Genomic DNA, 15,335 nt, shown 5'->3' on the forward strand with positions numbered 1-15,335 from the left:
AAATGTTAGTTCTGCAGTGCTTGGGTAACTGAAAAGTTTGTTTATACAGTTGCATCAGCCTAACTTACAGAAAGTTAGACTGGTTAAGTGTGATGCTGTGGAGACTTTGCTTCTTTTTAAATTGAATGACGCATATAGTATACATTAAACAATTATAAGAAAATAGTTTGGGGTTTCAGTAGGTAGGTTTGATAATGTATTTTAAAAAGGGGAGACTAATGATTATATTAGTAAGAATGAGAAATTGCATTTATGTGTCCTATTTGTGGTGCTGCAAATTCAAGCACTGCAGATGTAAAAATTGTACTGAAATGCAACTGAGATTGTTCCATTGAGTGAAATTCAGTATTTGAACAGCATACAGTTACTGTATTGCTATTAAAATTCGAATTATAATGTTTGACACTATACCAGATAATATAGCATAAACTCTTTACATGGATTAGGAATTGCTTTGGTTGTTATAGCAGACTGACACAAACCATTTAGGGCTTAACGCTTTATGTACTCTGTATGACCCTTATGTTTCTCTTCCAAATGCATCAGAACAAGAGCGATGTTAAAAGACAAAGGCTAACATTTAGATGCTACCTAGCGGCCCATTCAAGACTGTGATAATTGTTTACACTTTCTTCTGGAAAGACGTAAACCAAAAGCAAATATTTAGTTTGGTGTGTCTATTTTGACATTTAAAAGCATTCTGCAGAATTTGTAGCTGAGCAATGCCAGCTGAAAAATCCCAGTATAAGGGAGTCTTGAACAGCTTGAGTAGGACCCTGTGCAAGCAAACTTATTATCAAATCTAAAGTTTTGTGTGATAAGGTTGGACTTTTTTTTCTCTTTCAGTATTTTTGTATGTCCTTAAGCAAGATTGTATGATGAATTATATAATACCAAAATACTTTAATGTTCTCTTTATTTATGAGAGCATTACCTGTGTATCCTTCTACATATGTATGCTCTGGTCACATTGCCATTTTTATTTTTAAAAGGTGGTTTGTCAGTATTGTTTCTCTATATTATTGATGTGTTAAAGTCAGATTTAACATTCATAGCTATGGAGCTTGTAAACAAAGTTAAGTTTAAAATCTTTCTGCTTTTTTCTTTATTATATGTTAGAAAAACTTCTGCTGGATTTCAGTATGTATGTTGTAGTGGTTTTGGGTTTTGTTCTTTCTCAAGTTTTGTCAAACAGTTGCAAATAAATAGGAAGTCAGCAGATGTGCTTAAATAGGAAAACTTGGAGTTGCTTGCTGCCTTTGAAGAGAGTTACTTCATACTGCCAGGTAGTTGTATAGTAGGTGGAGTAGTCAGAATCTGGAGGGTTTTATGTTTTACTTATTTTTTATTAATTTCATTCTGTTTGTACACCTTCCTTTAACAGAATGCATGTGCATTGTAGCCTAGTAACACTCAAGGTGTGATTGGAATCCGTGCAGGACAAATATGTCATTTTTTCATAACCACCTTCTTCAGCATTGGCAGATGCTTATCATGCAGGAGCACTGGCTCACACCATGGCAATCCTAGTCCTACTAAAGTATTTAATATTATATTTACATTTATCCCTTAAATGCTCTTTGTTGGGACTAAACAAGAATATGAATTTTCCCATTGTCTGGTAGAAATGAAGTAGACTGCCTAGTGGATTTTTCTTTGTGTCTGTCTGTGTGTGCATTTTGTTCTTTTCCTTGGGTTTTTCGTTGGTTGTATGTACTTGGCTGGAGATAATATATCTCTGCATAGTCTAGATCCAAAGTTTTTTCCCGGAGTTATGTGTTAAAAATTGTTGTGGACAAAAGGAGGGGAAAAGTGAAGAAAATGTAGGTATTCCTAGTTATTTATATTTCCTAAAAAAGAGAAGGATTATGATAAACTGTTTTGACTATTGTAGATTGTATTAGACCAGTGTATGTGTCGGATTTTTTTCCACTTTGCTATCCAAGTGCTTCACTACAGTTGTTTGAATTCCAGACTCAGTCCCTCCAGTGCCTCTGCAGAGTCATTTCCCACTCTCAAGAGCAACTAATTATTTTGCAGTTTGTATTCTAATAGTTGAGATTCCTTCCATCCTCCCTTGCCTTCGCATGGGCTGGACTCTGTAACTGGAGACCTAGCAGTGTTCTGTGAATTAATTTTGCCCAGAAGTGAACTGAAGATAGAGCTGTTGTACATCTTTGTTGTGACAGTGACATTCATCTAGGAAAGTTGTTAGTGATGAAATGTGGGTATTTTTTTCCCTTCTGTTATCATCCAGCTTAATTTACCTTCTTGCTTTTATGATATTTTGTCTTTAACATTAATCACAATTGGCTTAATACTCTTTTAAAGCTAAGTGAGTTGAGTCTTTGTATTTTGCTTCCAAAAGCTAGGCTGTGGTAACTGTTTGATATTACGGTAATATCTAAATATTGCATCCAGTTTGGGCTGTATTAAAGCATTATACTTAAAACAGATGATGTCTTTTACCATAGTGTTATATTTATAGACATTCTGAAATGGGTGGTCTTTCATAGCATGAGTTGCTGTGTGCAACTGTAAGTTGATGTACAGATGGCAAATGGGCTATTTCAGGAAGAAGATTGTTCTCTGTCGATGCCACTCTTGAGTCACAGGCTCAGTTTAGTTTTAGAAAGTATGTATTGTATTCTGTCTGCTGTTGTAATCTTGTGGAGAAAGAGCAAATTGAGTGTATCCCTGTCTGCTTAAACTGTGGTTCAAAAAGGCTTACCCTATCTGCAAGATGGAAATGTGCAGCTTTTTATAGACAAAACTGATTTATAGGAACTTCGTTCAAATTAATTGTTTGGAAGGTGAACTCTCCTGAGGCTCCAATTAATGGAAAAAGCAGAAGGGAAGGGATTGCTTCTCCCTCTGCTTTCCCCAAGAAAGCTTGAGTAACTGTAGTTGCATGTTTCATGAATCAGGCTTAAATCACACATATCCCATATGTCAAACTGGTTACAATTTCTGTTATATGCATGGTGTTTGCTATTCTCTGAGTGTATATGTGTGTGTATATGTATGTTTTAAAAAATATTATTTCTTGGTACCATCCTGAGCTTTTGAGACTTGACAGAAAGGAAAATCTTGCATGATAATGGACACATTTAATATCTATATTCATTAATGGGGATCCTCAACATTTCCTGCTCTTGCTGATTAGATTAGTGTGGCTGGTTTGAATTTTATGTACTTCTCAGCAGTTAGTTTTAGCTAACTAAATCATTTCAGCATTGCATTTTATAAATCAGTGTTGATTTGGGCTTTTTTTTGAAGATTTGGAGGCCTGTTACTGTTGTAAATTGTGCCATTTCTGTTGGTAATCAAAACTCCTACGATGTATGTTCAGTTTAAAAGATCATGAAAATGGAATATTTCTTCTCAGGTATTTTTAAAGAATATAATTCTGTGGAGGGAAGACCAGTGCATTGTCAAAAACTGATCTAAAGGTTGCAGATCTGACTATTGAAGTGATTGTTCAAAATCAGAACAATTTTTCCTTCTCTTAGAGCTAAGACTATTAGGATACTATTTTTTTTCTAGGAAAACTGATAGTTTGAGTAATCCAATATGCAGTTTTTATAACCATATTGTACTTGATCTTAGCTGAGGGGATAAACATCTGATCCTATCTGGGACTGCTGTCAGTGTGTCCCTTGCTCTTCTCATGCTAAAGCCAAACAAGCACTCGTTTTGAAGGAATCCCAAGATCACACAGATCTCTCTCAGTGTTCAAAAGTGCTCACTTTTCCTATTTAAAATGGTAATATTGACATATGTACAAGTGACTTAAACATGAAATATCTGTATCTTACTATACATTGTGCTTTGTGAGAGTAAAATAGATGACACGTTCTAAAGCTGCTTTATATGTGACGTGGTGTGTTTTTCCCAACATAAAATGTAATAATGGAAAGTGAAATTCCTCATATTGTACCATTACAGCCATTGGTACCCTGTAGCCATCAGGGTTATCTGTATAATTTCTATTCTGAACTCTTGGCCATCCAGCACAGCTCTTAATTTAATATCTCTTTCCTGTAGTAAGTAACCACAAAGTAAAATAAAAATTCAGCTGTGTTAGTATTTTGTGAAGAAGGGAATGAGAAAAACAAAACAACAGAATGAAATGATCTTTTGTTTGCCCTCCCTAACCCCCACCTGTATTAGACAGCAATGAAGTGTTGCCCATGAAACCCATGTTTTGTTGGTGGATGGACGAGGCGTATGATCCTGTAGCACCAAAGTGCAAGGTACAAACAGGAGACCTAAGTCTCACTGGTATTTTGAGCAGTAGGGTTGCTGCGTGGATGACTGTTGTGGTTGAGATGTGGGCTCCATTCCCAGCCCTGCCAAATGTGGGTTTGCATAACTTCCTTGTGTTATTTGTGTAGTAGGAGAATGCTGGTGGATGTTGTTCTAGAGTAAAATGCGCATCTTATTTGATTTCCTGTTGATTTTTTTTTTTTTTTTTTTTTAGTTTGTCTTACTCTGCAGGTCATTGCTTATACTGAAAGAGTAAGAAAATTGGTTTGTTAGTCTAGTGACAAGTCTAGGATTCCTTATACAGCATCAGATCTGGGTACCAGGAGAACTAGATTATTGAGGGTGTCAAGTATACTAGTAATTTAAAAATGAATAATGAAAATTAAAGTACAGTTTAAAAGCCAGTAAAGAGTCTTTGTGATGGTAGTATTGACCACTAAAGTACTAAAAGAGAAAAAAATAAAGAAAAAAAAAAGAAAAAATAGGTAATAAATATATGGTCACCTGGCTTTCATCTTTATACTTAACCTTGTCAGTTAAGTACTGGAGTAACAGCTGTTTTTCTGCATATTTGACAGTGCAGTGTAGAAGAGGGAAGCCTGAATTACATGGCTGAAGTATGGAACAGTCTACACAATTTAATATGGTTCCATGTTCTGGTCATAGAAGCAAATCCTGTACCTATTTGATACATTAAAAGAATTATTTCATATGCCTTTCTGTGGAAAATGTAATTGCTCTCTAATTCTCTCAGTGTAAAGAACCTTACATAAGTAAATATTGTGGACTTGCTTGAAAGCAAGTAAACATAAAGCCACAATGTGCAATGAGGTAAAAATAATCATTAGATATTTTCTTACCTTTGTGCTCATTATCTTTCTGTAGCCAGATAATTTACCATTTAATAATGTGAATATTTTGTGGATTTTTTTGTTTTTATAAAAAGTGTAAATGCATAAAACTCTTAAGTGTAAATTCACTTCAGTTTGACTTATCTATGCCTCTAAAAACCTCTCTGCATTAATTGCCATGTGTAAAGTGTTTGAGCTATACCTTTTGTTATCAGTACCTCATTGTTAGTGTAAGAATTTGATGGTTGGGACAACCAGAAGAAATCAATCAAAGCAGGTTAATACATGATGATTTTCAAAGAGTGGTAGTTTATCTACAGTACCATGTTTCTGTGCTTTTGGTGAGGGCAGGGTTCAGGAAGGGTGTTTTTAACAGGGATGAAAATAGTTTGGAGAACAGGGGAGAAAAATGACAGTTTTTCTCAGAGATCTGCATGGGCCAGATAAAAGCAATGGGAAGACAGGCATGTCCGAATGGTACTCCTTTCCACTTCAGGAATGCTGTGACCATTGATCAAAAAAAGGGTTTATTCATGAAGGTTTGAGGTTTGGTCCTCTCGGAGTGTGTTTGCAGGGAAATAATTTTCCAGACCAATTCATCTGTAATGCCTCTTGTTACTAGATAAAGCTTCTGGCAATCAGAGCAAAGCTACCCTCTGGTTTTTGTACCTGAACTGGTGAGAATAAATAGGAGTTAAAAACTAGTGTAATGTAGCAAAGGCTAAGCAGGAACTGTGCACAGTTTTTAGCTCTTCAGGCTGTGTTTCTGGAGAGGTGAGATTATGGGTTTGCTGACTAGTCTGTTTGTCCCAGATATGCCTCACACCCAGTGTTGGTAACTATTATGTCAGGTTCCTGCAGGCAAATTAGACTATTTACATGAAGGACTTTTTCATTGGCAACTGAAGTTGGCAACAAGAGCTCACACTAACATATTTGTTACTGTGGAGCAGCATCTTATTGTATTCCCTGGCAGGACAGACATAATGTTTGCTTTGCTGATTTGAATGTGAGGAGGAATTAAGAAGACATACAGAAAATAGTAAAATACTCTGACAAGCACAGGTTGCTGGGGTTTTTTTTTAGTTCCTATTTTAGTAAGTCAGGTTATGAACTTTTCACTTCTTAGCTGTGACCATTGCTAGAGAGTCAATCTGGTGTATGGGTTTTTTTTTCCTAAAAGTATTGGTTACTTTTTTTAATTGGGTCTTTTTCTAAATTTCCAATTGCAGGCAAGCATTTAATAAAACGATACTATAGTTATTACAAGTTGAACTATCTAGACTGACACTGTGAAAGTGTAGTTGCATTAATATTTTGGAGGAGTACACAATTTAGACCTCTTAAAATGAATTTTAAATTCAAGGTCTTCTTTCCAAAAATGTTGTAATAGCCTGAGTCTCTAATGATAGCAAAGAAGTATTTAGTGAAAAATAGTGACTTTTGAGGTATTAATAAAGTGCACAGAAATATTTGTAAGTTTTCTTCTACATGGAGAACACTTTTTTTTTTCTCAGATATAATCAGAACAAAGACAAATTTAGTTTCCTGTCTTTTATAAAGTGCTTGTTATAGCTCATGTGATTCTTAATATTTATATCTTCATATTTCAGCAATCAGATCTAGAAGAAAAATTATTTTTAAACAGCTTGCTAGTTTTCTGTATTATTTATTTGAAATTCTGTTCAACGTTGAAACTGTTTCTTTTTTCCACTACAAAAGTTTTTGCTTGGATGAATATAATTTGAAATCTGTTTTTATTTTTAATTTGAAGTGTAGCAGATTTAGGGGATAAAATTACAGGTACTTGTGAGTTTGAAAGACTTTTTAACATGGTGAGAACATAGGATGTATTATAACTTAAGAGTTTGGTACTAGTTATTTTAATTCGGTGTCATCCTTTGCATTATTAAGAACAGTGATTCCCTTTAAGTTTTCCTGCAAATAAGAACTGTATATTGAAAGAAGACACATATATATGTGTATATACCTATATATAAGTGCATACCAGTTATATATAAAATGTGAGTTTATATTTTTTTTTAAAAGTATGGTTGCTAATCTAGTGTTAACAACAGAAGGCATATAAAGAAGGGACAGAGAGAACAGTCCTTTGAAGTAACAGCAGGAGGTCAGAGAGGAAATAAAACATTCCTGTATAAACAAACACTAATAAAGAGAATTCCTCCAGTAAAATACACTGCTGAGAAACACAGGCCTTTACTTGGGGCAGCAGCTGCTGCCTGGCAGCCTCTGCCTGGAGCCCAGCTTCAGGTGCTGGAGAAGAGGCCAAGAGGTCTCATAGTGGGCAAATGGGGGCCTGTGAGACCTCAGAAAGAGCAGGTGAACTCAGGATGGGCATAAGTCACAAACCAAACTCTGTGTACCTTCAGACCCTTTATCTGACTTCTTACTGAAGGATTTTTATTACCCATCTAAATAACAATAATTATGCTCAGAACATATCTCTAATAAGAACTGAGCTGCTGTAATTAGATAGAGGCATTTAAAATAGTTGGTGGCTTTATTTAATTTGATATGTTTTCATTTTGGGTGAGGTAAATGTAAATATAGTTTTCAAATGTATGGGAGAGAAGGAAACAAATATATAATCTCAGAGACTTATGGTGGTGCTTATCTTCTCTATCCTGCTTGCCCACAGACTTCTAATAAAATAAAGTTCTAGGACAAAAGCAAGAAATTTCTTTCTCCTTAAACCTTTGCTTGGACTTATGTCCAGTGTGCATGTCAGTGCTATCTACTTCTGGTTAGTCTCTGTACTAAACTTTCTAAATGTTTCTGCCACAGTCAGGAACCCCCATTTCCTGTGTGATCAGCCTGATGAAATGATGAGTCATATGAGACTCTCCTGCTTTATAACATGTCCACTTAATTGAAATTTCTTTTTATATCTGAAAAACAGAAGGAAGATTCTGTGACGAATTCTGTTTTTGGAGAGAGTGTTTGTGGTCTTGTGCAGGCAGGACCAGGTTGTGGCTGCTCAGAACTTCCTGCCGTGGATCAGGTTTTAATGAAGTATTTTGCGTTCAAGAAAGTCTAGAAATTGGTTTTAGAAGGGCATTTGGTGAATAGCACAGGCCAATGTGTGTGGTGTTCTATTAGGAAGAGACAAAGCTTGTAAAACACCTTGCCACTAAACAAACTCAAGTTTTAATGAGGTATTTTTAAAGTAGGAGGTGGAGTTCTGCACTACCATATGGGAATGTCCAGGGATTATTTTGCTAAAGAATGAAGTAAGTTCCTAATAACATGAATATTCATGTTATGCATCTGAAGAGATAAGAAGGAACTTTGCTGCAGGGAATGCAGGGAAGCTTTTTCTGCAGGAAAACTGCTTCTGCTTCTGAAGGATTGGATATTAGGCTGTTTGATCCATTGATTCAAAGCCTGACTGATTCTAGAAATGGAGAACGTAGGAAGCTAACTCTTCCAGTTGTAGAGGAAACTTGCTGCCACTTGTATATCATAAACAGTATCCACCAGCTACTCAAAGAAGATTTAAATTCATAATATATAAATTATTTACTGCAACTGAACTTTAAAGTTGTGGATTTCCTGTTCATTAGTGTGGAATATTTTTCAAACATGTAATCTGTAATGATTAATCAGATATCTTATTTTTTTTTAGTGGTTTTGAGTGAATCATCTTTTTCAGTCTCAATATAAAGTGCATCCAAATGGTGTTGAGTTCCTCTTCTGGTGTAGAAATAGATTCAAGATGTTTTAAATACAAATCTGTATAATTAGGCATTTTTCTTCAGAACTGAAATGTTTAATAAGAGAAACCTGCCAGTTCTAAGAGGAATAATTCCTTGCTTCATGTCAGTAACACTGTAATAAGCCTCTGCAAATGAGATTTTCAGATGTATTGAGTTATCACTCCTATTAGAGTGATACAAACCAACCTTCAACAGAGCAATGGGATAATCTGACTAACATCAGCAAATTGCTACTCAGTACAGTGGCTTTTGTGGACAGTACCTCTCAAAAAGTTACCATTGCAAAGGGTAGGACTCTGAAAAGAATATTGTGCTTACACATGGCATGGTGCTGCCTTGTACAGGTAATGAGAATTATTCATTAGAGACTTCAGTATGAATTAATATTAGGGTGGTGTGCTACTCAGGCTAACATATCCTCCTTCTCATCAAGTCTAGTATGCTCGCCTAGTACTATGCTAATGTGGTTTTACTGTTTGCTAAACTGGGCAAAAGAGCTTGGATGTCTGCATGGCAATGTTTTACTGTATTGGCTGAACACTGAATTTCTTTTACAGTAATTGGGGATTTGAGAGACAGGTTTTGTTTCAGTCGCTGTTATTTCTTTAACATTGAAAAATTGTAGATGTAGAATGCCATGAATAATTAGTTCAAATTTAAAAGTGTTTTAAAAATTTTGTGTTTGAGTCTCCAGTATGATTCTTAGTGATAATGATTTTGTAGATCATGTCTAATTTACCATTTTACTTTTGATGATTATTGCTTAAGATTGTAACCTTCAAAGCATAATTAAAGTTCTGCATTTCCTGCTGCTTTTACAAAATAAGCTAGAGGCGAGGTCTTGAATAGTTAGAGCTTACTGGAGTTACTCCTGCCAGTTGCTGTGCCTGACATGCAAAGGACTGGTGTTTGAGAACAGAACATCCCCACAGAAAGAGGAGAGAAAAGAGAAAAAGTTCAATAGACTTAATGTGCATTAGCTTCCACATGGACACAGTCCTTAAAGAATGCCTTACTGGTAAAAGCAAGATAGGATTTGAATTTACGGATTATTGGCAGTAATTTTCTGGGAGAAAACTCTTTACACATATGCAACATACCTTTGAACAAGACAATTTTCTCCACTTTGCGAACAGTTAAATCTATCTTACATATCTACTGTGGAATATCTATTATGCTATCAGTAAACATAATTTCCTTTGTCTGGTTTGGTCCTTCTTGGCTCTTCGTGAGGTAGATATGCATTTTAAGTTCCTTACATCTGCTTCAATAAAGGGTGGATGTATATCAAAAATGGTGAAAAGAAAGTGTTTCTCATTTGTTTCTGGGTAATGTAGGGAGGGCTACCCCATAAATGCCCAAGGAGGAGGATTCGTGTTCGCTGTTGGTAGGACCTGAAAAGGCTCATACTGGTGTCAGGTGAAATGAACTGGAAAGTCATTGCAATGAGATCTTGCTGAAGAGTGTGCCCCAAAAGTTCAGATACAATGTCTGTCTGGATTATGAAGTTTGAGGGGCTATTTTCTCGGGCCTATGATATCAGCCTGTGCCTCTCTGTCTCCAAAACCTGTGAAATTCTGTTCTGTTTTCAGTCTTTTAAAATCCTACTTTATTATTATCCTTCCTGATAGTTAACTTAATTTCAGTTTTTATTTGCGTGAAATACTAGTTATATACATATGTATATATGTAATTATGGTAACTTATAAATTACATGATGCTGACTTACTATCTCAAAGGAGGGCAAATGTCCTACCTTAGTTGCTGCTAGCTCTTCCTATAATGACAGTGATCTTCTAAGCTTATCCTGTGTCCACTTAGCCTAAGAAGTAGTCCAAGTAAGATACTATGATCCTAAGGTAGCCAGAAGTTTTAGAGGAGTTTTTATCCTCACTAGCACAGGCTTTCTGTTGGGTTTCTTTTGGGATCAGCATGGGGGGACTTTTCATTTTCTGTTGCAGAACCTTATTGGGTGGAAGTTCTTCTTACTCTGATTTTACTCTCATTCTTCAGAATAGATGTATTCTGGAGGATTTTTCTTACCTCTGTATTAGCACAGATTGTGTTATATGCTATTTTGAGTTCCTTCCTTAACAGAAGGACTTTGTGTATGGCAACTAGATGACCTTATTTTATGAAACTGTTTAACATAACACACACCAAGAAAATGTTTTGGCTTGCTCCAAGAAGAGGTGTTAACACTATAGACCTGAAAACCACATCTTTTCCTGTCAGCAAGACAATGCAGTTAGTGAGACAGTTATCTGTTTTACATGGGACTATGTCATTCGAGCACTTGCCTTTGCAATGAAAAGGGCAGAAACCCCAGCTTTTGTGAACAAAAGTGCCAGTGGCCTGAACGTAATGTGCTGGATTTAAACTGTGTTGGAGATGTGCATACCTTACCTAGTGTGGTGTGTGATCTTTCACTGGAGCATAAACAGAGCCTGTATTGTACTGTTTTCTCTCTTGGCATGTTTTCTTATTTGTGTCCTCAAACATTACAGATAGATGACACTGTAAGACGAGGCAGTCCGTGTCCCTCGTGCAGCCCACTCTGCTAGCACAGGCTGGGTTACGTAACGTGCTCCACATCACTGTACTCTCATTATGGAAAATCCATTGTTTTCTCATACTGCTTTATTTTTTTCAGAAGTAGTTTCACAATTAATCGTTTTTCTTCCCAGCAGTTGCATTCTGATTCAAAGCTGGGGTTTTCTTCTGCTATATATATACACCAGGTAAACATCTACAAATCATATACTCGACATTTGGGAAGGGTAAAGCCAAGGGAAAATATTTGTAATGATATATTATTGGTTTGGTTTTTCGAGGTGTTTTTATGGTTTTGGATTTGTTTTTTGGTATTTTTTTTTGGGGGGGGGGGTTATATATAGCTGAGTTCTGATCATTGTAAAGGTTTATAGGTAGGTGTTTTTTTATTTCAATTATTTTCTTTTTTTGCTCTCTTCCCCACAGTGATCTGGTATATCAGTTAATACTCTTGGTACTAAAGATTGCTCTATTTTTATTCCAGAGTTAAAGTAAGGAAAATACATCCAAAAAGTTTCAGCTGCACTGTGAGATCAAGTTGCTCTTACCAAAGAGTACAGAATAGCTCTTTATTCATTCCATGTATTGGGCAAGAATTCAGTAACCTTTAGTAGTAATAAATGGGACCAAATTCTTGATGTTGTAACTTTCAGTGAAAAGGAGCAGCTCACAAAACCTGCTCAGTTATTCAGGTCCTTATCCAATACCCAAATGAATGCTTGAATTCACCCACAAGGAATCCTAGCCTTTGTAATTTAGCCAAAAACGTTTATGTGTTATGTAAAAACATCTACATAGCATGTGAAAATGTTATGTAGGCATTTTTATAGAACAAGCACCTAGGTCCAGCTTTTCTTGTAAGCTGTTCACTACATGGGCTCTAAAACCTGACCAGCAGAATTTTAATGGCAACGTTACAAAACCTGCAGGGAACATAAAGGTTAAAGGGTATGAGAAGACATCTATTTCGGAAAAGCACCCTGACTTAGTATTTTTTTTTAAAAAAAAGAAAAATTGAAGATAGATGTTTTAGAGGTGAATTACTTGGAAGTGGAAAAATACAGAGATGTTTAGTTGTTTCAAAATTTGCTTCTTGAAATACTTGACTACAAGTCAAAAAATTTTCTTGCTGTGTATCTTTCTAGTTGTGAGAAATAAGGATTAAATGTCTACCAGAACAGCTCAAAATAACTTTTTTTTTTTGAGTGTACATGTTTAAGTGAGAAATTTTTACTCTCGTTTTCTGATTAAGAGTTTAGCTGGCTATGAGGCCCAGGAGCCATAATCTTAGATGGAGTTTGAAGCTCAGTAACTCTTCCTTGCTCTAGATGTGCCTCACTTTTCTTCATTTTTGTGTGTCTTTCCTTTGGGGCCACTCTTTTAAGAGGACAGGGCTTCAAACAGTTACACCTGAATGATATTTTGTGCCTAATTCTTGTGATGTAAGACAGCTAGCATTTGAAGTTAACTCTTCTAATCAAAAGATATCCAGAATAGTGTTATTTAACAAAATGAATGGTGCTTAACTTCTGGTTCCTTCTTTACCTTTCTCTTTTTGGAGTGTAGTATCAAATTATATTTAAAATTGCACTTCCCTGAGTTGCTATGGACATGAAAGTTTGGGATTCAATAAAAGTAAAATAGCAAACTTCCTCCTACCCTCTTCCTGTCAAGTTGTTCTACTAAATGCCATTATTAAAGACTAGATTGTCTTTCGGACAAGGGTAGTTTGGCATCTGATGTTTTCTCATGTAACTTGGACTCTCGATACTCTTTATGCAATTTTTATAAAAGGGTATTTTCAGATGTTACTTAAAATTACTAGAAAGATACAAGTGAGCTGTCTTGTTTCTATAAAGTAATTTTTAATAAGAAGTGGTTGAATGAAAGTTAATATTCCAATATAATATGTCACTATCATGTATATATGAATTATATTTTCTCTGTGAAAGCTTAATTTTAAATTATTCCCACCAGATTACTTTTAGTGTTCAGGCATTTTAGACATGAACCAAACTTTCAATGTGCTTTTTATTTTATAAGTTTTTATGTTGTGTATGAATTGTATGTAATAGTTCAGTAAGGATGGAGGGTTTTCTCAGTTTTAGTGTTATTATTTGAATAGAAACAAAATGGGAATGAACGGGAAGTAAATTATTTTCCATGGATTTTAGTGCTGTTCTGTGAACTTGAGCTTTAAATTCAGTCATCGAAATTCTATTTTAAAAATGCCTAGAGGCATCAGAGTAAACGAGGAATTGCAAAGGATGTTCAGACAGCAAAGCCATGCAATGGCAATTCTTTCTTGCCTCCTCCTTGGTGGGGATTCTCATTTGTGGGCATGTAATGTGCAATGGTGTGCAGACAGATAGTGTTGCTCTGCTCTCCTCTAGAAAAAGGCAAAACTCAGGTGTTTGACCTGCCTTTTTTCTGTAAAATCTTAAATACTCCCCCAGTTTTGTGTTAGGGACAAAATATGATTGCCTGGCATGTTCCAGTAGTCAGAAAAGGAAAGAACAATTGTTTGGTTATGAAATGCCTTAGAATTGGCCACTGTTGTTATAGACTCTAAAACTCCAGTTTGGTATGTTTGTGATACTTATTTTTTTCCCCTAAGACTTTCACTGTGGCGGATACCCTATTGTCCCAGGGAAAGAGGTTTACTGACCAAGGTTCATTCTGTTGTTCTTATTTGTTCATTTCTCATGGTGGAAATGTGAATATGGCTTGATAATTTTTATAGCCAGATTTCTTAGCCTTTTACCACTGCCATAAGTAATGAAAAAAGAATAGATCAGATTTTTTAATTTCTATATGTTTTAATGCCACTGAGCATGAGTTTCTTCCTTCTGACCATTCACCCAGAGAAATTAAACTTCTATCCAGTTTCTGAAATATGCCCATACTCAAAATCTATCCATTTGCAGTTGCTGAGTGTTTGATTTTGATATTTGGAAAATCAGATTTTGGAGAGGACAGTTAGTGTCTCCATTGCAACTATACAGCTAATAGTCTTTTCTTCTAACATGCTAAAAGTACAGTGCTTGCTGGTTGCTTTATGTGTCACTGTAGATCCACTAAAAATTATCTTGTTATGAGATTTTATTTTTTATTTTTGTTCCTTATGGCAATTTAGAAAATTGTTTGTGCTCTTGAGAAATATGCATGCTTAGAAGGACTTACGTTCAGGTAAACTGTTGGTCTTTCCCAAAGCAGTGCTCTTATGACCTTTTTCTAGGTGCTTTGTAGTTCTCTTCTGACTTACATTTTATTTTCTATTGTATACCTACCAACCACTTTTTTAAGGTCACTGTAAGCTCACAGTGCCACAAGTGGCACTCACAAAATGTAGTGGTTTAGTCCATGGTGTGATATTTTTGATTATTCTTGTTGTTATTATTACGTAGAATCAAGTCAAAGAGCATGCACTATTAAATTGTTAGTGAAGATCTTAACTAGAAACAACACTGGGGTTCGGCAGATTGCAGCTGATGTGACCCCTGTTGCTAAAGCCACTTTCTTTTCTTGTTCTTTACAAGAAAGGTCCATCGAGTCATTGGTCACTGCTGCCTTAATGAGCAAGAGGGCAAAGGTTCCTCCCCATTTGTTTTGTGACTGCTTGGAGATCTGGATTTGCTCTGCCCCAAGAGATGGCATGAGGAAGATATGCCTTGAAATGTAATGTGTAATGATAAAGTCTTACTAGTGAAAGTTTAATACTGGGCTTTCGAAAAATCTTTCTTTCAAATGCCGTACAAGTGTTCATACAAATAGTCACATGAGCATTAGTTCAAGAAATTAATGAAGTCAGCATGACAAATTAATCCTTTCAACTACGATGTATCTATTAGTTGGCCTCGAAGGATACATTGTGGTTAGCTATGTAATACCTGTTATTGCTGTGTTTACTGGCATGCTTTCC

General features: G+C 35.7%; 1 protein-coding gene across 4 annotated transcripts in view; it reads left to right on the forward strand.

Moving 5' to 3' along the window:
* ANKRD28 (ankyrin repeat domain 28) overlaps positions 1-15,335 on the forward strand; it is a 122,750-nt gene that overhangs the window by 44,985 nt on the left and 62,430 nt on the right. The gene's annotated exons all lie outside the window — the stretch shown is intronic.

This window comes from Myiozetetes cayanensis, unplaced genomic scaffold (assembly GCF_022539395.1).
Source record: "Myiozetetes cayanensis isolate MyiCay16 unplaced genomic scaffold, myiCay2020 scf1, whole genome shotgun sequence".
NCBI classification, from domain to species: Eukaryota; Metazoa; Chordata; class Aves; order Passeriformes; family Tyrannidae; genus Myiozetetes; species Myiozetetes cayanensis.